We start from the raw sequence: 14830 nt of genomic DNA on the forward strand, positions 1-14830 counted from the left end.
GTTGCAAAGCATGATGGGTAGGTAGGGGGTCGGCGGAAGGATTCGAAATCATACTATATAACCACCTGCAAGAGTGAAGCTGCTTTGGCGGAAGGAGACTTCACACAGAATAAAAAGAAAGAGCGTCGAATCTACATTTCTGTTTTTCGAATTGCATGTGGATTGTGCAAAATGATTCAGTGATTGCGGTTCGACTTTCCTAGGCCCATATTGCGCAGAATGCAGGACTATCTAAAACAGTTATCTGAAATTGGTGTAAAGCTTGCTTTTCCCTGCGTAGGAGTGACCCTTTTTCAAGATTATCGATTTGTTGGTAATTGAGAATTCTGCATGTTTTTGTAGAAAACTATTAGTGGAGTGTTTCAGAAATGATCAATTTGTTTGTACGAGTCATTAATAACAAAATATTTTTCTACAGGATATGGTGGCCGGTACTGCATAAGTAGTTTGAGTAACGTGGAAGAACTGAGATTAACTGGATTTATTAAGCTGAAACACACTGGTAAATCGTGTTTCTGAAACACCGAGAGCTAGGTTCGCACAACGTAGTACGCTAAGGGATTTTGACAGGCGAGCTTTGACGGGAGGGATGGTAAACAACTTGTAGAAGAAGTCGTAATATTTTTTTTTTTTAAGCTGATGAGGTTGAGTAAGCAAAGCAGCGGTGCTTCTAAAGTTTCTGTTTTTGGGGAGACGCCTGCAGCACCGCTAGGGGGACAGCAAAGGTTGAGGGTTTTTTATAATTCTACATACTCGTTTTATCATTCCAGGTGACGATAGAGCAAAATATAAGAAGCCCCTTGTAGTGTACTGTATAATTCACATTATTAGTTATTTTTGCAATTTTAATTTTTATTTAATATGTAAAATACAAAGAAAAACAGAAATAGGAAATTAAGGAGGGAAAAGGAGAGGGGAAAAGAAGGTGTGCGGTACAAGAGGGAAAAAAAGATGTTGACTTCCAACTCTCTATTTCAGTACAAAATAAAAACACTCCAGCTTCAACGTTTTGTTTTTACACATTAATATATAACTATATATTATATAGTTATATATTAATGTATATAGTTATATATTTCTGTAATGACAAATCTAGCTAATTAACAAAACCAAAGTCAAAGTTTCATGTATTTTTTTTCATCACAAGCACAAAATCCAGAGGTGATATCCAAGTGAAAAACATACTCAAATATATTCTCCTCTTTGAATAGAATGATCAATTTAACCATTCCTGTTTTATCTTCCTTGCTGTGGAAACAGTGTTGAAAGAAAAGTCTTCATCATGATTCAGTCCAAGCCAGGAATAAACCACCTGGTGACTGCTTTAGAAAGAAGGTTGCAGTTTATTGAAGAAAGCCAGACAGGAAGATGGCTCTGGAAGAAAAGAGAATGAGCGCATATAGGGAGTGGGTTTTTATACCCTCTGGAGCCTTTTGTTTGGAGTTGTTCCTGTGGCATGAACTTTGACCTGAGTCTGAGTGTGCCTTTCTGGTATTCTGATGATGGTGGGTTAATCCTATTATGTCCCAAGGGTCATATCTGACTTTCCACAAATCCCCCCTTGGTGCCATAATAGTGTGGGCGACACATTTTTACTGGTACAAGATAAAATTGATCTGATCAGGGAGACTTGGTAAATAAGCTTTAAACTGTTAATGCAAAAAATAGGGGTGAAGACACTAATGGAGGCAAGCAGAAAAAGATCTCTGCAGTGGCTCCCAAAAGGGGAGCTTCCAACCCATGAAGTTCTAAAAGTCAGGGCAAAAATTTTGTTAGGTGGAAAAGAAATTTATAGTATCCAATATTCTGTGCCAATCATTTTCAAATGTTGGATGTCATTTTGAGCTTCCAGTCAGGTTTGCACATTCCTCCCAAAATTCTTCACAGCCACGATTTGCCTCAGTACATAACCACTGGCTGCCCATTTTCAAGGATTGTTTCCTGCCTTAGCTCTTAGTTCAGTGCATCCAGGTTTGTAATGTCCAATTGAGGTTAACCACTATGCAAGCCAGGCTATTAAATTTTCTTAAATTACACATAGTGAGCCCTAGGACTCCCAATCTGAGTCCACTAGTGCAAGATATTCAAGGCTTAGGTTTGGAGATCTCTTTCCTGCTACTTCCCTAGTCAGGGCATATGAATTGCAAATCACCTGAGGGGGCCTGGTTCCTCCCCCTTGGAATTTGCTGGAAGTTGTTCCTACAAAGTTTTAATGACACAGGGCAAGAATTGAGCTGGTGCTTTACTGAAAGTAGGTGAAGGGGAAAGACTCAGTGTGATTATGAATGGTGTGTGTGTGTGTGTGTGTGTGTGTGTGTGTGTGTGCAGCTACTAATACAAACATTCTGGATAAATTTTCTTCCCACCAGACAGAAATCCAAGATGTTCAGTACTTGCTGTGCCAACTATTCCCAAATGCCATCACTCCATAAATACATTCAACTGCTTAATTACAACACAAAATGGGGCAATAAAGAAAACCTTACAATGAGTTTCCACGGTCTTCCTAGTTTTCTTCTGAGGCTTCACATGGGGACCAATGGCTCCAGGATTCCTTCCTTCCTCTGCAGCTTTCACAGGCCTCTGGGGGAATGGTAGGACTTGGGAAGGTCTGTTCCACTCTGGTTGCATGGTGGCTTTTTAATGGATGGCTGGATTCAAACCCAAATCCATGGCTCAAATGGATGGAGGCAACATCTGGGTCAGTGTGCTCTGCTTCCAAAGGAAGGGCTGAAAGGTAAGAGCAAGATCTCCCCCCTTTCTGGGTGGATTCTCCCAGGAGAGGCAGACAAAGGCATGGTGAACAGAGGATAAGAAAAGGAGAAGTAGATGGGGGAGTTGCTTGCAGACAGTTTGAAAAGGCATTAATACTGCAATTGTTAAAGAAACAGATAGGCAGACAAAATGACATCACAGATAAGGACAAAAGAAATACTGGATTCTGGTAAGAGAACATGAAAGGTTTCACTTCTGAACTTGAACAGTTGCAACATGTTAGAGAAAACTTAAAGGACTTGCAACTTGAAAATGCTGGTCATGTTTCAGAAAAAGGATAGACAGATAAAACCCATTTACAACATACAGTAAATGCAAGAGTGAAACTTTTCAAGCAGATGAACTTAAAACATTCCCTCCTGCTAACTTTGGGCTTTTCTTAAGAGTACAGAGAGAGAAAGGAAGGAAGAAAAAAACATTTTTCTTCACTGTTGGCCAGACAAACAGTGAGGGTATTTTTCTTTTGATGGCTTATTTTAAGCAGAATTTCTAGCAGAATTTTAAAATTATTTTCTCTTTGGATTAGAGACGATTAACAGTCACATTTACCTCACACCCAAAGACAAGAGAACAGATAAGGAAACAGAATGTTTAGTTCTACACATCCTAGTCATTTCCACCACAAATCTCAGTTAACTCAAATTAGGGAAGACACAAATCTTAAACATACCACATGGTTGCACAGAGAGAGGGAGAAAGAGAATCACTATTCCTATATTTTAATTTCCTTTAAGTACCTTTATGTAGCCAAATTGGTTTCCCAGCAAAGCCCTGAGCAAAGTCCATTTTTTTTTATAGTTTCTGTCCTAATTCCGACCCTCAAATTACAGCTACCCATGTTCCCCTTAGGGTGTGGGGCTCAATCGTCTTAGTCGGGTCCTAGCGGCATTTCCCAGCCACTCTTAGTGACACTATCCCTGCCGCCCCGCCATCACTTTGCAGACCAAAAAGGGGTCTGGGGAGAACCTGCCTCCCTCGGCTCAGACACGTATGCGGCTGCCTTCTACTTCACTGCCTTCAGTTTTCAGACTCAGGAGGAGTCTGGGAGGATCTGTGTTTTGTGCACTAGTATGAGCCCCTTCTACAGATGAGCTTTGCTTACAGGGCTTAACCAGCTGGTTACCCAAATCCAATTCTCTAATTCATTCATTCATTCCATTTCATTTTGATACAGCTTCTCCCTTTTCCCTAACAAAAGGTCCTGCACTTTGGCCAAACCCCCATGCTTTCCAGGGTCTGCCACTTGAACAGATCCTTTCTGCGGTTAGGAAAGGCCAGAGGGAGCAAAATCCAACTGTGATTGGGAAAAAGGATCTTCTCACTCACAGAGAGACATACACACATTTATCTCACTACCCTGGGCTTTAAAGTTAAAATATAGAGGTATTCACCTTCACCTTCTTTCCAAAGCAGCCCTTGAGCTCAAACCCAAAACTCCCTTTACTACCCTGGCTCCACATGGGCAGGACCCAGGAAACCCATCCACAGACACAAGGGGTCTGCTGCCAGCTGTCAGCACTGCTAATATTGAATATTCTTTTTTTTAACACATTTTATTGGGGTTTTTTTTTTAGATTCTTAAGAAAAAGTACTCAGGACCCACCATGGTGGTTGGGTGGTCCAACATTCAAAAGTAAAAACATATATAAACAATTCAACTCAGTACATTTCACTATCCCCTCTCTATTTTCCTCGATTAACATAATATATTTAAATATTCCATTTCTATTTTAAATTTCTATTACTACTAAACCTGTTTTATAACTTTATCAACTTATTACCATAGTTTAAGTTTAAAACCACAAATTATCAACTCTAATTATTAATCTCTCACATTCCACATTTTATCACCAATCGCATTTATTTCTTCTTCCACTACACAATAGTTATCCTAATAACAAAAAATATTAATCAGCCCTATACATATATAATCCCAGAATCAATCCATATCTTTAAAATAACAAAATAATATTAAACCTTAATTCATTCAGATTCATCAAACAAAATTCAAATTTTCTCCAATTACTTATCATGCCTTATCACATCTTTGTTATCATACAGAAAAGTCATCCTAGTAATTTAAAACACTCCATTAATTATTGGCAGCATCCAATCTAAACAATCATCATTCTTTCAATTCCAATATATAATAATTTTCATTTTATTCCCGAGTGCTACTTGAATATACAAATCCAATATATTCTTAATCTAAAATATCTATTTTAATAATCATGCTCATACACACACACACACACACACACATACACACACACACACACACACACATATATGTTTTCTTGCTTCTAACTCTAAATCTTAATCCTTAAAACAATCCATAAATCCAGCACTGTCTTTTAATTCATTACACAATTTTAAATTTCTCTTTTCAGTCGAATTCTGGGTTTTTTTCCTTTGCCAACAGGTTTCCATAGACACGCTTCCCTTTCAGTCAGTAGATCTATTTTTGTTGCTTGGAATGGCCTTTGAAAAAGTAGGAGTCCCATCCTCTGCATCAAACGTCTGTTTCTCTCTTCCTTAAAGTATCGTTGCTTTGTAGTTTCAATTCTCAATCTTTGCTTCTTCTGTTCCTCAAAGCTACAAATAAGAGATTTGTAAGGTAGGATAAGTTCCTCTTTTATCTCTGTTAATTCTTCTTCTGATATATCTTGGTTTGTAAAATAGTCATATGTAGTCTGAGCATCCATTTGAATGTTTGAAGTGAAGTTTCTGGATCTTAGTTCTGTAATAGGTTCTTTCAATATGGCACAAATTTCTGCAGTGGCCTATGTATCTTTTCCAGTATAAGATTATTTATTTATTTATTTATTTATTTTATTTATTTATATGCCGCCCAATCCCAAAGGACTCAGGGCGGCGTACAAAATTAAAACAATCATCGAGAATAAGACAATAAAATAATTCAATCATACCGCAAGTCCGATCATGTCCCGCCCCCCCCCGGGGACATCAGCCCCAGGCCTGCCGGAACAGGAGAGTTTTAACGGCTTTCTTAAAGGCCGGCAGGGTGGGAGTTGTTCGAACCTCGGGGGGAAGTTGATTCCACCAGGTTGGAGCCACCACAGAAAAGGCCCTTCCCCGGGGGCCCGCCAGCCAACATTGTCTGGCCAACGGGACCTGAAGGAGGCCCAATCTATGGGACCTCACTGGTCTCTGGGAACTGTGCGGCAGTATGCGGTCCTGTAAGTAACCTGGCCCTATGCCATCAAAGGCTTTAAAGGTGATAACCAACACCTTGAATTGCGTCTGGAGACCCACAGGAAGCCAGTGCAGCTCGCGGAGGATAGGTGACACATGGGCGTACCTTGGCGCGCCCACAATCGCTCTCGCGGCTGCATTCTGAACCAACTGCAGCCTCCGAACGCTCTTCAAGGGTAGCCCCATGTAGAGCGCATTACAGTAATCCAGTCTTGAGGTGACGAGGGCATGAGTGACTGTGAGTAAAGCCTCTCGGTCCAGATAAGGCCGCAACTGGTGCACCAGGCAAACCTGGGCAAAGGTCCCCCTGGCCACAGCCGATAGATGTTGTTCCAAATTTAGCTGTGAGTCCAGGAGGACACCCAAGTTGCATGCCTGCACTGAGGGAGGTAAATTTGCCCCCCCCAGGACTAATGATGGACCATCCAGTTGACCTTTGGGAGGCAAGACCCAGAGCCACTCGGTTTTGTCAGGGTTGAGTCTAAGCCTGTTCACCCCCATCCAGACTCTCACATCTTCCAGGCACCGGCACATCACATCGACTGCTTCACTGAAAGGACACGGGGTGGAGATATATAATTGGGTATCATCCGCGTACTGATGATACCTCACCCTGTGTCGCCGAATGATCTCACCCAGCGGTTTCATGTAGATGTTAAAAAGGAGGGGGGACAGGACCGAGCCCTGAGGCACCCCATGATCGAGGCGCCTAGGGGTCGACCTCTGTCCACCCGCCAACACCGACTGCGACCTGTCAGAGAGGTAGGAGGAGAACCACTGCAATACAGTGCTGCCCACCCCCATCTCTCCGAGACGACGCAGAAGGATACCATGGTCGATGGTATCGAAAGCTGCTGAGAGGTCAAGAAGCACCAGGATAGAGGAGTGACCCCTATCCCGGGCTCGCCAGAGGTCATCGGTCAGTGCGACCAAAGCAGTCTCAGTGCTGTAGCCGGGCCTGAAACCAGATTGAAAAGGGTCCAGATAATTAGTTTCATCCAAGGATCGCAAGAGTTGGGACGCCACCACCTTCTCTACAACCTTCCCCACAAAGGGGAGGTTGGAGACAGGACGAAAGTTCTTCAAAACAGCTGGGTCCAGGGAAGGCTTCTTGAGGAGGGGCCTCACCACCGCTTCCTTTAAAGGTTGCGGGAAAGACCCCTCCATCAAGGAGGCATTGATTATTGCCTGGAGCCAGCCTCGTGTCACCTCCCTACTGGCAGAAACCAGCCAGGAGGGGCACGGGTCCAATAAACAGGTGGCGGCATTCATTGCCCTCACGGCCTTGTCCACTTCATCAGGGGTCACAGGCTCAAACTCGCTCCAGATAACATGACTAAGACCAGCCCCCGGCAACTCGGCTGGCACTGCCCAGTCGGAGTCCAGATCTCTCTGAATCTGAGCGATTTTGTCCGAGAGAAACTGAACAAACTCCTCAGCTCTCCCCTGCAAGGGTTCCTCCGCCTCCTCCACTTTAAGAAGGGAGCAGGTCACCCTAAACAGGGTGGCCGGGCGAGATTCTGTGGACACAATAAGTGCGGAAAAGTGAACACGCTTTGCCGCCCTTATCGCCACTAAATAAGTCCTAAGATAGGCTCTTAATAGTGATCGGTCAGATTTAGAGTTACTGGCCCTCCAACATCGCTCTAGACGTCTCTTGTGGCGCTTCATCTCCCGGAGCTCCTCAGTAAACCAAGGCGCCCTCCGGGGACCACCACCACAGAGAGGTCGCAAAGGCGCAATTCGATCCAGGGCCCCAGATGCCGCCTCATTCCAGGCCGCAACCAGGGACCTGGACGAGTTGTGGACAAGGGAGTCAGGTATTTCCCCAAGCTCCTCCTGGAACCGATCTGGGTCCATTAGGCGCCTGGGGCGGAACCACCTAGTCGGCTCCCTCTCCCTGCGATGGGGGAGTGATGCTCTGAAGTCCAGCCTCAATAGGAAATGATCTGTCCATGACAAGGGTGAGATCTCTATTCCCCCTAATTCCAGATCATGTCTCCATTGCCCCGAGAGAAACACAAGGTCGAGTGTGTGACCACCCCTATGAGTCGGATCCTGGATTACCTGGGTCAGGTCCATGGTTGCCATGGAAGCCATGAACTCCTGCGCCACCTCTGAGCGATCGCCGAGTGATGGTAGGTTAAAGTCCCCCAGTACCATAAGTCTGGGGAACTCCATCGCCAACCTGGCTACTGACTCCAGCAACGCAGGCAGTGCTGTTGCAACACAGCTGGGAGGTAGGTACGTCAGCAGCAAGCCCAACTGAACCCGTGAATCCAATTTCAATAGGAGGGACTCACACCCAACAACCTTCGGGGCAGGAATCCCACGAGGACTCAAGGACCTCCGAGCGATGACTGCCACTCCCCCACCCCTGCCCTGATGTCGAGGCTGATGAAGCACCACAAACCCGTCCGGGCACATCTCCGAGAGGGAAACACCCCCCTCAGGACCCAGCCAGGTTTCGGTTATACATGCCAGGTCCGCCCCGCTGTCCAATATTAAATCATGGACAAGGGGGGCTTTGTTGACAACGGACCTGGCATTAAGCAACAGCAGCCTACAACTAGGGCCCTGTACTCCCCTGTCACCAGTCCTACAGGATGAGCCTTTTGAGGGGCTGGAACAAGGAATCGCTCTAATATAGCGAGTCCTCGTTCCCCAAAGATGGCCTGCCCCTCGGCTCCCGCCATATCTGCCCATCCCAGTCATAACCGGGATGCTCCGACCTTCTCTCCTCCCCGGAGCACCCCCACCCTCACCAGCCTTCTCCCTTCCTGACCGGACTAGCTTTCCATACAGACCAAGCCCAAGGGTAAGTCCTGCCCCCCCCTACTTTTGCTATTGCACTCAGCAGAGGGGGTACCAGGCTCCGCCCCCGACTCCACCATTCTCATACCCCAAACACTCAATACACATTCACACCCAATTTATATACATAAAAATAAAAATATTCACATTCATACGCCCTAAATACAATAATAAAATTTATACATAACAGGGCCACCATTCATCTACATACATACACATACCCACAACAAACATTCTCTAAAAAATATTGCCCCTCTGTGTCCCAGGCTGGTCCAATGTGGCCGGCTAGGTGATCATTAGGTACTTGTCTTGGGGCAGCCCGTACTTGGCCTTATGCTCCTCAAAGAGCTGGGTCAACTTCTCCAAGTACCTCTCATGCAGCTCATCAATGGCTTCTCCGGATATCCAAAAATTGTGTAAAGTCAACCAGCCACGGCGGGACTGTAATTCGTCTTCTTCCACGGGGTGCCAGTATAGGCCGGCTCCTCTGGCCTGCTCGTCAGCCTCCTCAAGGGCCCGTTCCCCAATGCGGCGGGACCCATCAACAGCGTACAATGGAAGCTGAAGGTGCTAGCCTTATTGTCGCGCTTCCTCTTGTTGCCGGCCGTCACCGCAGCAGCGGCAGTTTAATTGTGAATGCAGTTTAATTGTGAATGCAGTTTAATTGTGAATGCAGTTTTTCCATTTTGATAGTAGTTAGAAAAAAATCTCTTTTTTGTGGAGGCTGTATTTGATAAAAGTTGGTCTATATCCACCCCCACAATTCTCACAGCTCAGTTTATCTTTTTTCAAACATAATTTGAAGGTCAAATCTGGTCTGGTTTCAAAAAGTAGCCAGAGAATGCAATGTTAAAATTTCACCACTGGATGTCCTCAGTAAGTTAAGAAAGAATCTTTTCCAAGCACCATTTCCTTATTTCATTCTTTAAAAGTATAGTGTGAAAGAAGAAATAATCTTCCAACACCAGGTGATAATACAGTTCTTAAGGAAAAAAAAAACGAAAAGAGAGAGTTTTCTGTATCCCAAAAATTATAAAAGTAAAATTTAATCTTGTAAAACGCCTTCCTTCCCAGAAACATAAAAGCTGCTTTCTTTAGCCAGGGAAATAATTCCAACAAAGCTCTTACAGGTAAAAAACAAAGTCAAATAGAGAGAGTAACAAGGAAAGTTCTCACCTGGGTTCACCACGGGGGCTCTTACAGCTTAGATGTTCTTGACTTGCAGTTTGAAGCAGCAGGGTGATTGGCTTCCCAAAAATCTAAACTATCACTAATTAGCAGTGAACAGATTTTGTTTCCTGTATTTTTCACTGTCAACTAATGATTGTCTAGATTTTTATATTTTAGATGCAGTAGCTGGTTGCCACCTGAGTATAGTACAAGACTGTAGCATTGCTTTGAAATTCAAGTACTACAGTGTCTCCCTGGTTAGTATAAATACTATTATGTCACGGTAAATTAACTCTGATGATGATGATGATGATGATGATGATGATGATGGAAGGGACCTTGGAGGTCATCTAGTCCAACCCCCTGCTCAGGCAGGAAATCCTATACCAGTTATGGTGAACCTTTTAGAGACTGAGTGCCCAAACTGCAACCCAAAACCCACTTATTTATTGCAAAGTGCCAGGGCCGCATCAGCATTGTGGTGCCCTCGGGGGGACATGGCCCACTGGGTGGGTTTGGCTACAGTGGTCAAGGCAAAATGGGTGGGCATGGCCACCTCAATGTTGCTTGTGGGGGGGACACCTGTGGGGGCCGGGCAGGGTCGGGGGAGATCCAGGGGGTCTCTGGCAGGTGGGGCAGTGGGCAGGAGGCTCATCCACAGGGTGAGATGAGGCAGAGAACATGGCGGGGTGCCATTGCCGTAGGGCAAGACGAGGCAGGGGCTGGAGCAGCTGCTGGCTGACACCATCAGCCCCCGCACACAGAGGCCAGCGAGCACATGAGGGCCAATAGTTTCTGTCAGCAACCACAGCTTGACAGCCTCTCAACTGGTGCATTCTGGGGCTCCGCTGCCAATACCAAGCCAGCCCTCCAGCAGCAGGCAGGGGATGGGGGATGCACGTGATGCAGACCGCCAGATGTACCTACTCTGTCTCATCTGCTTGTGGTTGGTCATCTCCTCAGCCCCCTCACAGAACTTGGTCTTAGCCTGCGCATGGAGCCTGTTCTCCTCACGCACCCAATCCTGCCTCGGGCTGCCTTTTCAGCAGCTCACCCAGGTTCATTAGACTGCTGCCACCACCCAGAGTGCCTGCCCCACCAGCATAAAGGAGGCGAAATGGCTGGCTAGCAAGATTGAGTAGAGGTGGTAGAGCACACCCACGCCCAACAAGCCAAAGGCCACCCCAAGCAGGGAAAGCCGGATCCCCATTGCCGCCATAGCCTCCCAGCTAGGGTTGTGTGCCTCCCCCCATCTCTGCTGGGCCTGAGCAGCCATGATGCCAATGGGGATCTGGCTTTCCCTGCTCTGGTGCCCTTTTGCCTGCTCACCCTGGGCATGCTCTACCCCTCTACGTGGGGTTTCCTAGCCGACCACTTCCCCCCCTTTATGCTGGGTGGGCCTGCAGCTCTGGGTGGTGGCCTAAAGGACCTGTAGAGCGGCTGGCGGCCACGGTAGGTACTGAGGTGCGTGAGGGGAATGCACTCCTCCTGTGGGCCAGGAGCAAGATCCTTGAGGGGACTGAGGAGATGGCCAGTGGTGACCAGCTCTCCAACCAAAAAGAGATGGGACAGAGTAGGTGTGCCTGTGGTCCACATCACATGCTGCAAGAAACAACCCAATTCAAAGCACTAGAGGCCCCACAGTTTAACCCTGAGCTAAAAACATTGTCTTCTGTTAGTACTATTATTCCTGTTTCACCCTCAAATGCAAACTGCAAAAACATATAGACAAAAAAGAAAAACAACAAAGATGCCGCAACTGAAGCAGACTCATTTTCAGCTGCTTCCACTTCCCATGATTGGATCTGGGAGACAAAAAGGAAAATCACTTTTCTCCCTAGTTCTGATTATGCAGTGCAATAAATGAGATGATTACAAAGTGACAACCATGAAACATACAGTTTAAAAAGGTTAGTAAATCAGCAACCTTTTTGAACTGAATGTCAAGACAAAAATTAAGGTGACCAACTTTTTTACAATGAAAAGGAGGACACAAATAAATTGAAGAAAAAAATATCGTAAATAAAAGAAACATTTTATTCATTGCAACAATAATACAGAACACACTATAATATGATAAATGCATAATAAAAAACATTTGTAACAATAACATTTTATATTGTAATTATGCTTACATGCCGTGCCCCCGCCCGCAGCCGCCCCGCCAGCACTGCTGCCCCGCCGTGTAGAGCGGACCCCGCAGCTCCCAAAGCACCAGCTGTGCCGGCTCCGGCCCCGGGGGGGCAGCCCGCTGTCGACACACCCCGCCTGCAGCCTCCCCACCAGCACCACCATCCTCCCTGCACAGCCCCTTGTAGAGCAGGCCCCATGGCTCTCACAGCACGGGGGGCAGCCAGCACTGCCGCCCCTCACACCCTGCCTGCTGCAGCCCCACTGCCCCTGCCTCTTGCGCCCGCAACCATTATTGCCCTAGCAGGGCTGAAAATCAAGAGAAAGTTACCGTAGCATCGCCGCTCCAGTCTCCTCCAGGTATCTTTGGGACTAACTAGGAGATGGTGTTGTTGGGTAGTAGGAAGGGGTGCAAAGTTCCTGCCAATTTGCCTTCACTGAAGACAACTTACATGTGCAAAGTTTGCCAGCTGGGTGTTTTGGTGAGCTCAGCAGCAATTCCTATTGGCTTTCAAAAGCCAAGAGGGGGAATAGCACAGCTCATGCAAAAGTTGAAAAAAAAACACACATCAAAAACAGGTACCAGAATGCCGTTCTGAGCGTTCTATGAGAAAAAAAAGCCCTGCAGATTAGTCTTCAAATATCAAAAAGGAGGACATGTAGGAGGACACTTTTCGAGGGAAGACAGAACTTAAAAAAGGAGGACTGTCCTCCCTAAAGGAGGACTGTCCTTCCTAAAAGAGGGCGGTTGGTCACCTTACAAAAGTGTTTAGGACACACAAAGATCATAATGTAATTAATTCAACCAGCAGCCATATAATAGGTAGTGAAAGTATAATCTATATGATTTTAAAAAATGGAACGAGGTTAATCATGAATGTACTTTGGAATATTCTGAATGTTGTACCTCTTTGAACATCAATATTGTAACTGCTGATATAAGATATGATTATTTAAACAAGAAGAGTCTGCAGTTGCACTCTAGTTCATCAATGCTATTAGTCTTATCTAGTCCTTAATAGGGACACACTATGATTGTTTCAACATTTTGCTGGCACTTGGTGATTTACTAACCTTTTTAAACTGTATGTTTGGTGACATGACTAGGAATTCATCCCTTATTTAGTGTATGGCAATTGTTTCTAGCAGCAACATGTCATGACATCTTTATACTTTAGAACATAAATTTCCCCCTTTTAAAAAAATCTGTACAATCAATAATGTTATATACTGCAAATTGAGACAAAGATGAAAGATATTCCTTTATTTAAGGCCGGTTTTGTCAGCAAACTGAAGTACATAGAGGAGAAATAATTTGAGCTATTACATAATAGTTTCAACATGTTCATCTTAAGGTAACCAGAATCTATTATAATTTAAATACCTAAGAGTAAGAACTTTCTTGTGAAATATAGAGAATGGTTTGCCTGATAAGTGTTGGTATAGTTGGGCTTAGATTGATATGGAGAGAGCCATATCATTTATTTTTATGGTTGTAGCTTTGTAATCATCTCACTTATTGCAGTGCACACATCAGAACTAGGGAGAAAAGTGATTTTCCTTTTTGTCTCCCAGATCCAATCATGGGAAGCAGAAGCAGCTGCTTCAGCTGCGGCATCTTTGTTGTTTTTCTTTTTTGTCTATATGTTTTGCAATTTGCATTTGAGGGTGAAACAGGAATGCTAATACCAACAGAAGACAATGTGTGTAGCTCAGGGTTTAACTTTGGGGTCTTTAGTGCTCTGAGCTTGGTTTTCTTGCAGATGTTTTTTTGGGTAATGAGAGCTCAGGGCAGTGCAGAAGGCTCAACCTTTCTCTGTCTTACGCATAGATCTTTGACCTCATTTTTTAAAATATTAAAATAAAAGTGGAAAAAACAGCCGGAACATGTCAGTGCTAGATGGCTATGAACACAAAGGTCACTGCAATGCCAACCAACAATAAAGATTGTTGGTGCACTACAGCCAAGTGTGGTCTGTTGTTGTGGCTAGTATAACTTTGAAGTATAAGTACTGTAATTATGATTAGTGCACAAACATGTCTTAGTTGCTATTATTTTGATGCATTACCAATATCACTGACCACTTTGAAGAAAAGTATTTCCACCCTATAATCCTGCTAATCTAAAAAGAAAAATCCAGTTGATGATTACCTTGCTTAGCAATGGAAATTTTGGGCTCAGTTGTGGTCATAAGCCAAGGATTACCTGTAAAAACCTTAAAGTGGCCTTAAATAGAGAATTAGCCATATTCACAGATCCTTTGAATTGTGAAAAGTCTGAAGCACTAAGAGAACTATTGAATTCAAGAGTAATCCCAGGATATATAATTTGTGGCAACCACAAAACATAAAATAATTTTTAACTCAGAATTTCACTGGTAATTGACTGGAAGTGATTGATAATTTCATTGAGTGCTGCGATTTACGTGATTTGTGATATGATTTATTTTAAGATAAATTTTATATTGTTCTCCTTACCATTTAATAACTATGCAATTTATCTAGTTGACTGCTCTTTATTACTGTATTCTCTGGACAACCAGTGACCCTTTGGCTTATCGTGTCAGAGTTATTTCCTTAACGGATTCCTCAATGCTTTCAACAGTGGCAGAGCTTCTACGGTAATATACTTGATAAGTTCTTAAAAATTCAGGGAGATACTCAGAGATGTATCTGCCTTGAGAATACATTGAACTGTATAGCACAGTCAAACAATAAGAGCTGC

This window comes from Crotalus tigris, unplaced genomic scaffold (assembly GCF_016545835.1).
Source record: "Crotalus tigris isolate CLP2741 ecotype Arizona unplaced genomic scaffold, ASM1654583v1 scf7180000019007.31208882:3723066, whole genome shotgun sequence".
Classification (NCBI taxonomy): Eukaryota; Metazoa; Chordata; class Lepidosauria; order Squamata; family Viperidae; genus Crotalus; species Crotalus tigris.